Genomic DNA, 15932 nt, shown 5'->3' with positions numbered 1-15932 from the left:
GCACATAGCTTGGCTTGAAGTGATTATATAAGAAAATGCACTTCTATGTATGACTTTGAAGCTTTTGTGCTTCAGAAGTTTCCAAAAAGCTGAAACCTACATACAAAAGAAGAATGCTTAGAAGGAAAAGACGCTCCCATGACAGGGATGAGTCATAACTCCCGCTAACAATCGTTTCTAGGAAGAGAAAAGAGGTCAGAGTGAAAGAATAAGGATGACCCTACTTGGTCACACTTTAGACATCATAGAGACTCCCAGGAATAATTAATTGGTCCTTGAGTGAAGACCTTACAAGGATGCAGATGGGGGCCACATAGCGGCAAAACGTGGATATTAGTGGCACAGCCAAAAGCCAGTGAATCTCAGAAAAAGTCTCCTTTTTTAACAGCCCTTAGTTAACAAATCACAGTAAAATGTATAGTTATGCTTTTCATAGGGGAAAAAAAAGTATTGATGGAATCAAATATCTTACACAAAGATTTTAACAAATGACAAACAACTAGAATATACTGGAAAAAACATTTATTTTGGTAACTCTCTCTCTCTCTATATATATATATATATATATATACACACACACACACACACACACACGCATATTATTTATCTATTGTAAATAACTGAAAAGTATAATCCATCCATGCTTGCTTAAATTTAGTCGTCAGTAGATAGAAAGTTTACTTTCCTGACAACTCTGCATTTAGAAAAAATTTGGCTTCATTCAAAACTGCTGACACTCTCTCAAACATCAACAATATATCTTCTGTAGATAGTTATGCCACAGACATAAATATAAATGTAGGCAAAAATAAAATGCCAACTCAGACATGTCTTGAGTTTTTTAGTATTTTTCTGATGTATTTCAATGTATTCATCTTCAGAGTAAATTTTCTTTCCATATTTTAACCTTCACAGTTAAAGTCGGGCTTCCAAAAATATTGGACTTGTGAAACAATTCGCTGTAAGTGTGAATCATTTCTTTATAATTTTTGATTAAACAGGAAATAAAACTTTAGGATTAAAATGGAATTATCCTGCACATTTGACTCCCACGTTCTCTCAACGGCAGCAGTCAACTGAAGACCTTCTTTATGTGTCAAGTCCAGCCAGAAATACAGATAGACAAAGCAGTAAGTAGCCAGGAGCTGTGTGAGCTTCAGAACTATTCTACAAGCACTGTGAAACTGCCCATTCAACAAGCTAGATAGAGTCACTACGGGAAAGTACTGTTGGCATCTTCTTATGTCCCCTTCAGTGTTAGAGCACTAGCCTCTAATATTCCTGATATTGGTTCAAATTTCAGATATCCAGGATAACTTATCTTTAGTTAATAGAAAATTTTTGTTAAAATTAGACATAATCTGGGTTAAAGGCATTTAAATAGCTCTTAAGTAATAAAGATATAGCTGACATTTTGTCTTTACTTTTACTAGATCTATAAAAAAGAAGAGGAAACATACATGGTCTAAGGAAGAAGAAGAAGAAACAAGCTAAAGAGGAAAAACAAAAATGACCATAGGAAGCCAGGCCACAGTAAGAAGAGCCTTTTATTTTTAATAGAGTATCTGTATATTCCAGAAATGTGTATAGTACCCATATGTCCCTTTTCAGATTGTTTTGGAGAAATTATTCCAACTAAATAAAAAAAAAATCAGAAATGGTTCTGTTTGCAGAATACGGAGTGAAAATTTTGGATAAGATGCCTGAGAATAACCAGAACATATGTTTACAAAGGCATTTTGGGATATGTTTGAGTTCATTGAAGAGTTATTATGAGAAATAATAAAAGACTTAAAATCAAGAGAGAAAGGTAACCTAGATCAAAAAACTCAGATTTCAGGGCCAGTTCTCCCAACACAGAACCTGGCAGCTCTAGCAGAGGTGTTTGAAAAGCAGAGCAATGCAGCAGCCAAATGATCCTGAAACTACTTAGATGAAGTAATTCCTCCACTCAAAAATATACAGCGCATTCCCATATCATTTAGAATAAAAACCGCAGTTCTTATAATAGTCCACAAAGTTTCACATAAGGCTGGTGTCTTAGACCTTTCAAGAGATCACAAGGCTAGGAAGATGGGAACTGGATTTGAGGGCGGGCTAAAGAAAGCTAGGATAAAACGTGTAGTCTTTGGGTTGAGACACAAAAGATCTACCCCAAGGAATAAGGAGTGAAAAGTAAGAAATAGGCTGATCCTGGGAATGATTGAAGATCGCTTAAAATTAAATCTTCATGACTAGTGATTACATCTGGGATGCTGGATTTCCTCACTGCCTTAGAGAGAAGTTGAGAATCAAAACAAGTGAGCTTCATTCTCTAGTTCTGGGAGTTGGATAATATATGTGTTAGTTCCATTTACTTCATTCCCTATGTTTCCTTATCTTCTGTATTTGCCTTTCTTTGATGTCTCAGTGTTTCACATAATAGTTTCTAACCTGCTATTTACCCATCCTTAATCTCTGTTGTTTTATTTTTCAGTTTTGAAATTCTAAAATATGAAGTTTTCAGTCCCCTCTCAAACTTCTCAAGCTTGTCATGTATCTTAGACACATATGAATATTTTTATTCTAAATTTTTGAGAACACCATTATCTGGATATATGATATGTTTATCTCTACGTTTTGTTTTGTCTTGATTTTCAAATATTATAAACAAAAAATCATGGAGATAAATTAAGGTATAGGCCTAACATGACCATTATCAAGCCAAAAATTTAATAAGCATTACAAACCACAAGTATGATAAATATAGCCTAGGCACATTATATTAAGACTAATAAAAACTAATGACAAAGAAAATCTTAGAGCCAGACCGACAAAAAAGAAAACAAAACATATATCATTTTAACCTTGTGTAAACCTAATAGTACAGTCTTTCATAAAACAAAACTTTACAGAGCTGAAAGACTAGGAAATTTTAATAGATCTCTCATTTGCTCATAAAGCCAGCAGGCATAAAAATCAGTAAGAATACAGACAACTTGAATAATATGATGAAACAATTAGATCTAATAATCATTGTCTATCACAATAGTCCACTGAAGTAGGTACTAGTATTTATATCCCCTTACATAGATGAGAAAAGTATGGCTTAGATACGTTAATGCACTAGATTGCTCAGCTAGTGAGTAGCAGAACTAAAACACAAACTTAAAGTTCATGCTCTTACATGCTGCACAACCCTGCCTCCCACAGAGACACATGTAAATGCAAGGATGTGGACTTATTTTATAATGCTTCATAATGAAGAAATGTGAGATTGCTTTCTTTTCTAAATACAACTTTGACTTTGGACTCCCTCAGAGTGTGAAAGCAAGATGCTGCTTTGTCAATTCCCACTTGTCCTTGGGATGCCCACATACAAGGTCCTTCACAGAATAGAAGAAAAGATTTTACTTGGGAAAGTAAAAGAATATTTCACTAATACGGCGAGGGTGGTGTCTTAGTCTGATTTCTGCTACTATAACAGAACACTACAGACTAGGTAATTTTTAAAGAAAAGTTCATTTGACTCATGGTTCTGAAATCTGAGAAGTCCAAAGGTATGACAAGGGCTTCTTGCAGGGGTTTTCATTCTGTATCATAACATGGCAGGAAAGCAAAAGAATTAGGGACCATAAGAGCAAGCTGCACTCACTGTTATAATATCCCTCTCTCGCAAAAAAATTAACTCCAATAATAAAGGCATTAATTCACTTATGAGTGTTCCACCCTGGTGACCCTATCACCAATTAAAGACCCAACCTCTTAATCATGTTATATTGGCAATTAAGTTTCCAACACTTGAACTTATGGGGGACACGTTCAAATCATAGTAGATGCATTAAATGTCTATTTTTTTAAAAGATATTGCAGGAACATAGAATTAGCAAACAAAAATCCAGAAGGCAGCAAAACCAGGCAGTGTGGCTAAATCATTAGACCAGGGAGAGGTAAGAAGAAACATACAAAGAAGGAAAAAAAAAGGGAAAAGCCTAGAAATATTAATTGAGGTCATATTGATAACATTTTGAGAAGTTTGAACATTTTTCTATAAACATTGGTTCCAAGATTATTAATAAATTAGGAACCCTTTTTTTTCCCACCAGAAATAATTGTGAGCTTAGTATGCCTGTGTTGTTTGCATAGCATCCTCTCCTTTGGGGAGCTAAGCTTTCCACTTTCCATTTAAAAAACCAAGTGGACTTCATTCCTCCCATCCCCATCTCCTAACCCTAACTCATTTCAATATATATTCCATGAGTAAATAAATAAAACAGACACTTTTCTAGACCTTTTCCTTTTCAATTTTTTTTTTAAGCTGGAGCAGTAGTTAGGAAAGATGCTCTCTTTCTCTTGAATCAGAAGCTATAAGGACAATGTAAGCTGGAACTCTTTGCAACCATATTCCCAACCACATAAAGTCTTCTACCCTAGGCCAGAGAAGTCTGAGAAGCAGAGCTCAAATAAGGTAGGAGAAAGGCCTACATACTAAATTTTAGTGTTTAAGCCTCTAAATTCAGCCATTATGTTGAAGTCCTTTCTTATCTGTATTTGTGACAAAGTTTGGAAAACATATTTCAGACATATTGTTTTTCTGGTGTAAAGACAATATTTGATTTCCTTCCAAATTTCTGACATCCTTAAAATAAAAGTATTATCCTTCCTGGCATCAGTAGTCCATGTTTTGGAATGGAAAAAAAAATGGAAATCTAACAAAATTATAGAGCACAGTTAAATAAAAATGGCTAGCTTTATTTCTAAGGCCAATATGGAACTTAGTAAAGTAATTATGGTCCTTTTATCTAAATTTAGTATTATATGACTTCACTTCTTTCCTCTCATTTTTTGTCAGAAAGATATTTTTATATTTAACTTATTTATTGGCACAGAGCTATAAGTGATGTTTAACATAGTTCTCAATTATCACGTCAAAAAAGAATTGATTTAGTTGAGCTGCATAGACAGTCATTTTAATACAACTATTTCCAGTATGTTAAAAATGGGGAATTTTTTTCAATAAATCTAAAATCTATAGGGATGTGGTTGTAATTCATCCAGACCATTACAAAATCAGTTTTGTGTCAGTGTTTCATCTCCCTGCTATTCTAAGCAATTTTTTAAATTCAAAGTCAACATTTTGTGAAATTATTTATTTTGAGAATCAAGTCATCCCTTGTCAAATGCTTGGTTTCTCGGGAAATGAAATGTTCAGGTTATTTGATTTTGTCATCTTTAATCTTCCAAAGTGGAGCAGATGTTCTCTGGATATAATAGATATGTGTCTAAGTGAATCTTTCCTTTCTAAGTATAAATTTCCAGAAGTATTTGTCTTTATGTGAAAAAAATACTTTTTGCCAGAATTGTTTTTCGTAAGTATGAGGATGAAACTTTGTCAACAAACAGTAATTTGTTTAAACAAGTATTTAAAGTGTTACTGTTGTTATGGTTGATGTTGTATTTGTGATTACTTTGAGCCTATGCCTTTACATAATTATCATTGTATCAAAGAGACGATGTTAATTTTCTTTTTTTTTTTCCCATTTATTTATTTTATTGCATTTTAGGTTTTGGGGTACATGTGAAGAACATGCAAAATTGTTGCATAGGTACACACGTGGCAGTGTGATTTGCTGCCTTCCTCCCCATCACCTACATCTGGCATTTCTCCCCTTGCTATCTCTCCCCAGCTCCCCACCCCCCACCATCCCTCCCCTATTTCCCCCCAACTGACCCCAGTGTGTAGTGCTCCCCTCCCTGTGTCCATGTGTTCTCATTGTTCAACACCCGCCTATGAGTGAGAACATGCGGTGTTTGATCTTCTGCTCTTCTGTAAGTTTGCTGAAAAAGATGGTTTCCAGGTTCATCCATGTCCCTACAAAGGACCCAAACTCATCGTTTCTGATGGCTGCATAATTTTCCATGGTGTATATGTGCCACATTTTCCCTATCCAGAAGCCCTTGAAGACAATAAGCAAGGTGATAAAAGATACAGGATCAAACCTCTGAGGGACCTGTTTGTTCAGCGATACCCATTTTGTCACCAACTGCTATCATTTATCTTTACATTATTCACAATTCCCCTTTCATATTTTGCTCCCTATCTAACGATTACTCCTGTAGGTTGTCAGACATTTTCTGTTTCACTATCATCACTGCCACAGCATCCTCATTGCCTCTTCTCAACTTGGTTCACTCTATACTAAATACCACAGTTAGATTCATCTTTCCCAACTATCGTTTTAATTAAAAAAACTTTGCCACCACACAACATATTTATAAAAGTACAAATTATTGGCTGGACACAGTGGCTCACACTTGTAATCCTAGCAATTTGGGAGGCCAAGGCAGGTGGATCACCTGAGGTCAGGATTTTGAGACCAGCCTTGGAGACCAGCCTGGCCAACATGTGAAACTCCATCTCTACCAAAAATCTGAAAAAAAAAATTAGCTGGGTGTGGTAACATGCGCCTGTAATTTCACCTACTCAGGAGGCTGAGGCAGGAGAATCACTTGAACTGTGGAGGTGGAAGTTGCAGCGAGCTTAGATTTCACCACTGCACTACAGCCTGGGCAACAGAGCAAGACTCTGTCTCAAAAAAATAAAACAAAACAAAACAAAACAAAAAACAAATTTCCTCCTACTCTCTTATTTGAAGACTTCCTCTAAATCATGTCAGTTTGTCACCTCTAAAAGATACATGTCCTTTTCCAGTGCTTTCTTCTTTCTTATTCCCTTCCTTTGCACCCAACTGCTATCATCTCCACATACTGCATATCCAGTTATACTTCAGGGTTTAGGAAATAATAACCTTTTGCAGGACATTTCATCCTATTCTCTCCAGTTTTTATTGGCCATAGCTTTCTCATTACAAACTTTAAAAAAATATTTTATAAATATTTGTGTAAATATCTCTTATTATATGGTAAACTTTAGACTAATTCATTATAATTTTCATGGTACTAACACTTGTGTTCTATAAATATATTGAATTATTGAAACATAAAAAATAGATGATTTTTTAACCTATGCATTAAGCTACTAGGAGAAAATAAGGTTTCTAAGCTAAATGTCACAAGTTAAACCTTAATTAGCTTCAAACTTTTGCTTTCAGTAATTTTCAGAAGGTACATGTGTAATTTATATTTTAAAAATATTATCAGAATGAATAGGTTTGGACAGATGTGCCAGACAAAATTCTTTTCATGGTCATAGACACATTTTTGAATATTTCATTCCATTTATATGTCCTCATTTCAACTATATGACTCAGAAAATTTGTTAAATCTATTTGCTATTTCTTCTTTTAGTTTAGATGTAAATTACCAGATATTTTACAAAGCCCTCAATAGCATTATCCAAATAATATAAAATGGGAAATTTGAGTTTCATATTCAAAATACTGTTGTTTAGACCCCAACTCTATTTTACCTCCTCTCACCTTGGCAATTTAGAATTCCAGGTTTCCATTATCCAAAGCTCCTTTAGTTTACCTCTCACTGCAGACTCTGTCAACTGGCTGCACTTAAGGAACATTGGTAACACTGACAAAAATGGTTTCCAACAGATAATACTAAAGACATGGTTTTTTAAAAATCCTTTTAAAGTCATTACAAAGGCAGCCTTAATCCTTCTGGTGCAAGGTAGGATATAAATGAAGTCATCTTATTTGTTTCCTTATGGAAGGAACATATGCAGATCATTTTCTAATAATTAGGAAAGCATATTACTTATTTATTTTCTCATAAAGGGCTTTATCTTTCTTTGAAATTTGTATTCCTTCCTACAAACAGTAAAATATGATTTGATATCACAATAGCATAAAAATAAAAATACGAATCAGTGCAATGACAAGGACTGTGAAATTCCTAGAGAGCTCCTCGGAGCCCTTGGGAGGCCCAAATTCAATTGATTGAACCCTTTTCCAACCCTTCACCAACTTTTTCTCCCATGAACTAATTACAATGACTGTGCAGCTGCATCCCTACAGAGTAGTCATGTCTAACAAAATGGATCCAGGCTACAATGCAGACAAAATCTTCTTAACTTTCTTCCATGTTACATGCAGAAAATTCTGTCTTCTTAGTCATTTTCTTCAATTAGAAGTAGAAAAGACATTTGCCTTTGGCTTAGGAGAGATTTACTCCAGAGTTCCTGAAGAGGATCATGTGTGAAATGAATATTTTTTAAAAAGACAAAAATTAAATTTGAGGAGTCTTAATAAATTTGATTGATATCTGAGACCTAATATCTTACAATCCAGCTGTCTGACAGGAACCAGTAACTATCCATTTATCTATTCAATAAACATTTATTAAATGCCTAAAATGTTTCAGACAATGTTCAGTGAATAAAGCAGAGGATGGCTCCTGCTGACGTATAATTCAGTATTTAGTGGGAAAGATATTTTCCCATATTAACACACAATCCCTTCTGTTTTCTGGGGCTGTTTCTCACATCGTGGATATTGAACTTTTTTTTTTTTTTTTTTTTTTTTTTTTTTTTTTTTTTTTACTGCTAGATGCCTGAGTTCATTACATATCTCCCACTTTTCTCCTACTCTTACACCTTCTTAATCAGCTTTTGTTGATCCTAACTCCTAAAGCTTCTGCTGTCTGTGCAAACGAATGACAATTGGGAGATTCCATGTACTCACATGAGATTGGTGGTACCTGGCAATAAATTTTAAAGCAATAGATAATCTGTTTTCTGATTACATACACACATTTTACCTTGAGCTCTTGTCAAGGCAGGGCAACATGAGTTTAACATTCAATAGACCTTGTGCCAATAGTTCTGTATTTTTCTTATTTCCTCCTTTTTTTTCTTTTTACTAAAGTCTCATTTATTTTCTATAAATGCCTCAACATTCTTTCCATTTTCCTTTGATTACAGAAGTCTTCTTTTCTCTGCCCTATCAACCACTCTATTTTATATAAAGAGAAGAAATAATTTCCAGATGGAAACTGTGACAGATTATGTTTGGTGCTTGTATGCCAATCACACCACTTTGGTAACTAAATATATCCAAAGCCTATTTCAGCTTTCCTGAAAATTTAAAGCTAAAGAAAATAGACTCAACTCTAAAGTGAGTTTGAGATTAAAAGCCTTCTACCTTGTCAATTATCGTTCCTATATTGCAGGACGAATTCTACAGAAATATACTTGCAACTTTTATTAGGACTATGTGAGATTAAAAAGTGGTGGAGAAGAAAAGTATGTAAACTGTATTGAAGAACTGTCAGCTCTTAGCCCAAGAACTCCCAAAAATATGGAGGGAAGCAGAGCTCACTAGAGGAAAACCTAAGAATGGCACAACTATTTACCAGGAAGTAGTCACTGATTTTTATTACACAATTACTTTATTGATTTGGTGTACCTGTGCATGCCAGGCACTGACAAAATAGAGGTAAAAAGTTCTTAGAGTTTTATGTTCTAGTCTGGAAAACAACTGATAAATGTGTAAACTTATACAAATGCCTATATTCTCTGACCCCAAATTTAAAGTGAATTCAGTTTTTAATTTTTAAATAACCTACAATATGTGTTTCCAGATAAGGACATAAAGAAAATTTTATCAATAAAAGGAGAAGGAGTTAACACTACATATCTTCCCTGTATCTACATTAAATGTTTCATTTAATCTTCCCATCAATAACAAAAATACCTGCTGATAAAAAATTGCCTATTGGTTCTTTGAACTTTATTGAAACTTATGTTAAGACCCAGAACCTGAACAATTTTTATAAACGTTTGTTTTCTATGTTGAGTTTAGCTAAATGTTTTTGTTTAATGATTTGTAGTATTGATAATATTGATAACCTATTTATTATATTATATACTTACAAATATATATTATGTAGAAAAATATATTTTAATGGTTGGTTCTTATAGGATGACCTATCAATGGGAATAATACATAAGAGTTATTAAACATAAAAGTAAATTGGGCCAGGCGCAGTGGCTCACGCCTGTAATCCCAGCACTTTGGGAGGCCAAGGCGGGTGGATCACAAGGTCAAGAGATCGAGACCATCCTGGTCAACATGGTGAAACCCCGTCTCTACTAAAAATACAAAAAATTTGCTGGGCATGGTGGCGCGTGCCTGTAATCCCAGCTACTCAGGAGGCTGAGGCAGGAGAATTGCCTGAACCCAGGAGGCAGAGGTTGCAGTGGGCCGAGACCGCCCCGTTGCACTCCAGCCTGGGTAACAAGAGTGAAACTCTGTCTCAGAAAAAAAAAAAAAAAAAGTAAATTGATCAGAGTCTCTCAGTTTTGTTAATACTTGTTTTGTATATTCTGTGATTATCCAGTAGGTTCACGTAAGTTTAGACTTTTCACATGTGATCTTGGTTAAGTGAATTTATTTCCTTTGTCTCAGTTTCCTCCCCTATACATTTGAGGTATTTGACTCTGCCAGGTGCCCAGGGCTACATCCTATATTCACTTAACATTTTCTATTGGAGGTAGCTGAGGTCATGTAAATTAAGACCCGAAATCCAAATAAATGCAGCCTTATCATGGTTACGAAATCTCAGAGTACACGTCTCTTCTACCTTCAACCCTGTTTCACCAGGACTAATGATCAGAGGTATATATCCTCATAGTCTCTTGCTCTGCTTTTTTTTTTTTTAAATCGGATTCACCCACTGAAGATATGATATTTGAATATTGTGGAAGTGTCTCCAATCTGTTTCCACTCGGCTCAGTTCCTAAGACTTTTTACTCTGTCCTCTTCCTGGGAGACTATTAGTAGACCATCTCTATGTCTCCTGATATTTGGAACTCATCAGCTCAGCTATTAAGGCTATTTACTTTTAATTGTGACATATTTCTATATATATATATATACACACATTCATATATATATAAATATATGAACTTATTTTTTATATTTCCTCAAAACTTCTTGGTGTGTGCTATACAAGGAGAGGTTTTTTTCTGAACAACTAGGCTTCTATTGCCAAAAATGGAAACTATTTTCCTTGGCGTCCTATCTTCTTACTCTTATCTGTTGCACTGTAGAAGTTGATTGATTAAAGTTAATGTAACTATAGCTAAGTAGCAATTTATAAATTAGAATCAAATGTGTTTCATTATAATTTTCATTGTCTTATTTTTTAACAAGTTATAGAATCTTTTCTGTAATATTTTCTTTGAAAATAAAACATGACTATTTGATTTTATTGGTATAGTATTTCCTTGACTTACATATGTTCCATTATAAAGTAAGCCTCTAACCAGATATTGTCGTTGACAAATACTTTTGGTTATGACATAAGTTTCCTAGTCACGTGTGTGTGTGTGTGTGTGTGCATGTGCGTGTACAAAGGACATATGTGGTGTAATGGGGGTGAAGAATTTGAGATTTGTAATCGATGGAATCTCTACATTCATTTACATGTATACATGCAGACACACAAACACACGTGCATGCATATATACATTGATGGTGATAATAATGAAGAAAATGATGGCAGCAACATTAGATGGAAATAATGAAAGTGAAGAAAAAAATTGTATTGCCCATAACACTTTGATAAGTCATTAAAAGAATTTTTCAAATGTCAACAGAACTTCCTAATGGAATAAGTAATAAATGTCCATTCTAGTTATTTGAGTCTTTCAGTAGTCCCATATAACTAAATACCAAAATGACCTCCAATAACTTTCATTAGAATAACTTATAATGAATTATACATTGTACAGTGAAATCCTCCATGTCTTTAAGGTTTGCATATTTAATTTCCTGGATATTTAATATCACCAGATTTGCATATATGTATATATATAGAAATATATGTGTATATTGTATTTAAGTACATATAAATACACATAAATACACATGCATATGCTTTAAAGTATATATTACTCTTTACATACATGTATCTTAATTGTTTTATCATTTCTCTTGTTGCCAGGTCATTGACAATCATTTTATTTTATTGATATGCCAGATCACAATCCTACGTATTTAATTAAGAACAACCAGAAAACCATGATTTTTAGAATTATAAATAAGCCAGAGTAAATAAGGTATTTAGTGAGAAAATGTGAGTTCTTTTTCAAGGGCAGTATCTGAGTTTTATTGCGTGGAATAGGTGAGCATCTCTTTGGTTATATGGACGCCTCTATTACTTAAATTTAGGTCTTGGAAAAATGTATATTGGATAATTTTATTTGACCCAAAAGTTTATTTGAATAGTAGTTTTAAAATCACTGTGTTTTCCTAAGCAGCAAATGGCACACAGGAAAAGAAACAGAACAGCAAAAACCTTTTAATCAGAAAAATGTTCTGTTTACTGATGTTTTCATTGCCAGAAATTAAAATGTCCTTTGAAGTTTAAGATAACAGTTTTACACTGATAGCAGTGGATAATGGAATTGTGTACTCTCATTACCATTGCACAAGCTGATAAATCTTTAGCCAAAATCAACAAAATGACTTTTTGGTCAATTGTTAAATTGTAATGAAGAAAAAATTCTGTAAGAATTGTGTAAGACATTCCTTGGAATGGGGACATTTTCCCATTTTTCATTTCAAGATGTCAAAGCAATTAATCATTATTTTTCCACAGCTGAGACAAGTTTTAATACATTTAAGAGTTTCCTGTAGCAACAATTGATTGAAAAGTACTGAGGATATAAATAAAATGTAATTAATTTGGCAAAAAAAAAATAGCCTGAAAATATTTGGAGATGTGACTTTTACCAGTTTAGAAGAACAGCATAATTCTGGAGAGCAGAATGTTTGCTTATGAATTCCAGGCTCTAACTTCTTACACATTTATATCCAAGAAAATGTCAAGAAGAGAAAGCCCAAGATTTATGTACATTTCATTTTTGATATCACAAATTTTATCCATTTTTATGAGGTATGCCTCATAAAGCTTATCTTTTCATAACATTTTAAGCTCTCAATATAACTTATCCTTAACTCATACAGATAAAATAAAATTATACTTAGAAATATTTCCTCCTTGCCTCACTCCAGAACACTGTGCTGGTGAGAGAGGAAAAGATTTTACAGATTTTCCAGGGATTGTGTTTAAATTCACACTGAAAGAAAACAAACCTATATTCCCTGCAACATTCTTCCAGGACATTCTAATTATTAAGGTATCTTATGCAATGTCACTAATAAATGAGGCTAACTGCTTAAAAGGCTAATTTTTAAACCTTCTCTTATACTAAGATTTAAGGCAATAAATTATACATCTTATTTCAGCTATAAACAAATGTTGAGTGGTACTAACTACATATACTTAAAAATTGCTATTAATACAAATTTTAAAGAAATTTTTCTGAAACAATTAGCTATATTTGATTATTCTGCACCATACCTTACCAGAAAGAAAATAGTAAATATACAAAGGCATTCACCTTAAAATCCTACATTTTATCCCATGAAGTGTTCAACTAATAGAGTTTTGAAAATACTTGATTAGCTGTGATAGTTAATATTGTGTCAACTTGATTGGATTGAAGGATGCAAAGTATTGTTTCTGGTTGTGTCTGTGAGGGTATTGCCAGAGGGGATTAACATTTGAGTCAGTGGACTGGAAGAGGCAGACCCATCCTCAATCTGGGTGGGCACCATTCAATCAGCTGTCAGCGCAGCTGGAAAAAGCAGGCAGAAGAAGGTGGAATGAGATGATTTGCTGAATCTTCTGGCTTTCATCTTTTCCCTGTGCTGGATGCTCCCTGCCCTTGAACATCAGACTCCAGGTTCTTTGGCTTTTGGACTCATGGACTTAAACCCGTAGTTTTTCAAGGGCTCTCAGGCTTTGGGCCACAGACTGGTGGCTGCTTCCCTACTTTTGAGGTTTTGGAACTCAGCCTGAGCCACTCCTGGCTTCCCTGCTCCTCAGCTTGCAGAGGGCCTATCACGAGACTTCACCTTGTGATCCTGTGAGCCAATTCTCCTTAATAAACTCCCTTTCATTTATACATATATCCTAATAGTTATGTCCCTCTAGAGAACCCTGACTAACACACTGACAAACTGCAAATTAACACTAGGACAATTGAGGCAAATATTTAAAGTAGTGTTACTTAAGAAATTCCTCATCTAGTAATTTCAGAGCTTGCAATTTAATCTAGAAGCACTAACTCAAAAACCCACAATTTGCCAGTCTACTATGATTCCATTTTAATTAGGTTAAAGAATAAAGAATCTCATTTTGCATACAGTATTTTTCACATTTTTATTTTTTGCTATATTGTCAATATTTTTATCAGCATGAAATTTTTAGAACAGATTATTAATCTGAGATAATTTTGTTAAAGCGTTTTAATTTCTACAACAAGCCAATTTAGGAAAGAACTATCAGGCCAACATTTTAATTTTTAGATAACTGAGGACTGACATGAGCAAGATTCAGAACGTGATTAAACTAATGCTTTCCTAAGTCACTTATAATACTCTTTTAGCATTTCCAAGTGTGCTCTAAAGCAAAGAATCCAAGAATACAGAAATTGCCCTGAATGTCAAGTAACTAAAACAAGGAGTCCTTTATCACTGAAGGGTGTTAGAGGAGAGAAATAAACAGACTGGATAAATCAGGAACATTCTTGAAGGTGATGAAGCTCTAGGAAAAAAAGGAATCAAATCAAATTAGGTGGACAAGGAGTATTCAGGACCATAATTCTGCATAGAACTCAACAGATGAAGAATTTGATGAGTAGAGCCCTGTGGGTCGGCTGGGTTAATCAAATTCTATCCCAGATCCCAGAATGACACTTTTCCATCTAATATATTCCCTGAGTATATGTCAGTGGCCTTATATTCACTGGTCTTGATAATTAAATAGTATCAAATATATTCCTATGAATTCTACCCTTAAATGAGGTAGAACCAGATAAAGCAGGGGTTCTACTTATTGTTTTTGAAAATTGCTTTTAGTCACAAATTTCACAAGCTCAAATCTACTGTTCTACCAAAATAATTATTATTGTCATCAACTAGAAATATTAATAATTTATTAGGTTCCTTCAAAAAATAAGTATGAAGAATTTAAAAAAGAAAAGATAATTGACTGACTTTGAAGAGGTTACTTTGTTTTATTTCTGAATCAATGTTAAAAATGTTCGCCTTTCATGTGTTTGTTGCCTTCATAAATGTCTATTGGTGAGAAGTGTCTGTTCATAGGCTTTGACCACTTTCTGATGGGGTTGTTTTTTTCTTGTAGATCTGTTCAAGTTCTTTGTAGATTCTGGATATTAGCCCTTTGTCAGGCGGGTAGATTGCAAAAATTTTGTCCCATTCTGTAGGCTTCCTGTTCATTCTAATGATAGTTTCTTTTGCTGTGCAGAAGCTCTTTAATTAGATCCCATTTGTCTATTTTGGCATTTGTTGCCATTGCTCTTGGTGTTTAATCATGAAGTCCTTGCCCATGCCTATGCCCTGAATGGTATTGCCTAGGTCTTCTAGAGTTTTTATGGTTTTCGGTCATTAGAGAAATGCAAATCAAAACCACAATGAGATGCCAGTTCACGCCAGTTAGAATGGTGATCATTAACAAGTCAGGAGAGAACAGATGCTGGAGAGGATGTGGAGAAATAAGGATGGTTTTACACTGTTGGTGGGAGTGTAAATTAGTTTAACCATTGTGGAAAACAGTGTGGCGATTCCTCAAGGATCTAGAACTAGAAATACCATATGACCCAGCAATCCTATTACTGGGTATATACACAAAGGATTATATATAATTATATTATAAAGGCACATGCACACGTGTTTATTGCAGCACCGTTCACAACAGCAAAGATTTGGAACCAACCAAAGTGTCCATCAATGATAGACTGAATAAAAAAATGTGGCACATATACACCATCAAATACTATGCAGCCATAAAAAAGGATGACATGTCCTTTGCGGGATGTAGATGAAGCTGGAAACCATTCTCAGCAAACACAAGAACAGAAATCCAAACACCGCATGTTTTTACTCAAA

This window comes from Sapajus apella, unplaced genomic scaffold (assembly GCF_009761245.1).
Source record: "Sapajus apella isolate SASKATOON/1434 unplaced genomic scaffold, GSC_monkey_1.0 scaffold4, whole genome shotgun sequence".
In the NCBI taxonomy this organism is placed as follows: Eukaryota; Metazoa; Chordata; class Mammalia; order Primates; family Cebidae; genus Sapajus; species Sapajus apella.
The sequence above is the reverse complement of the archived record's forward strand: the minus strand, read 5'-3'. Positions refer to the sequence as shown.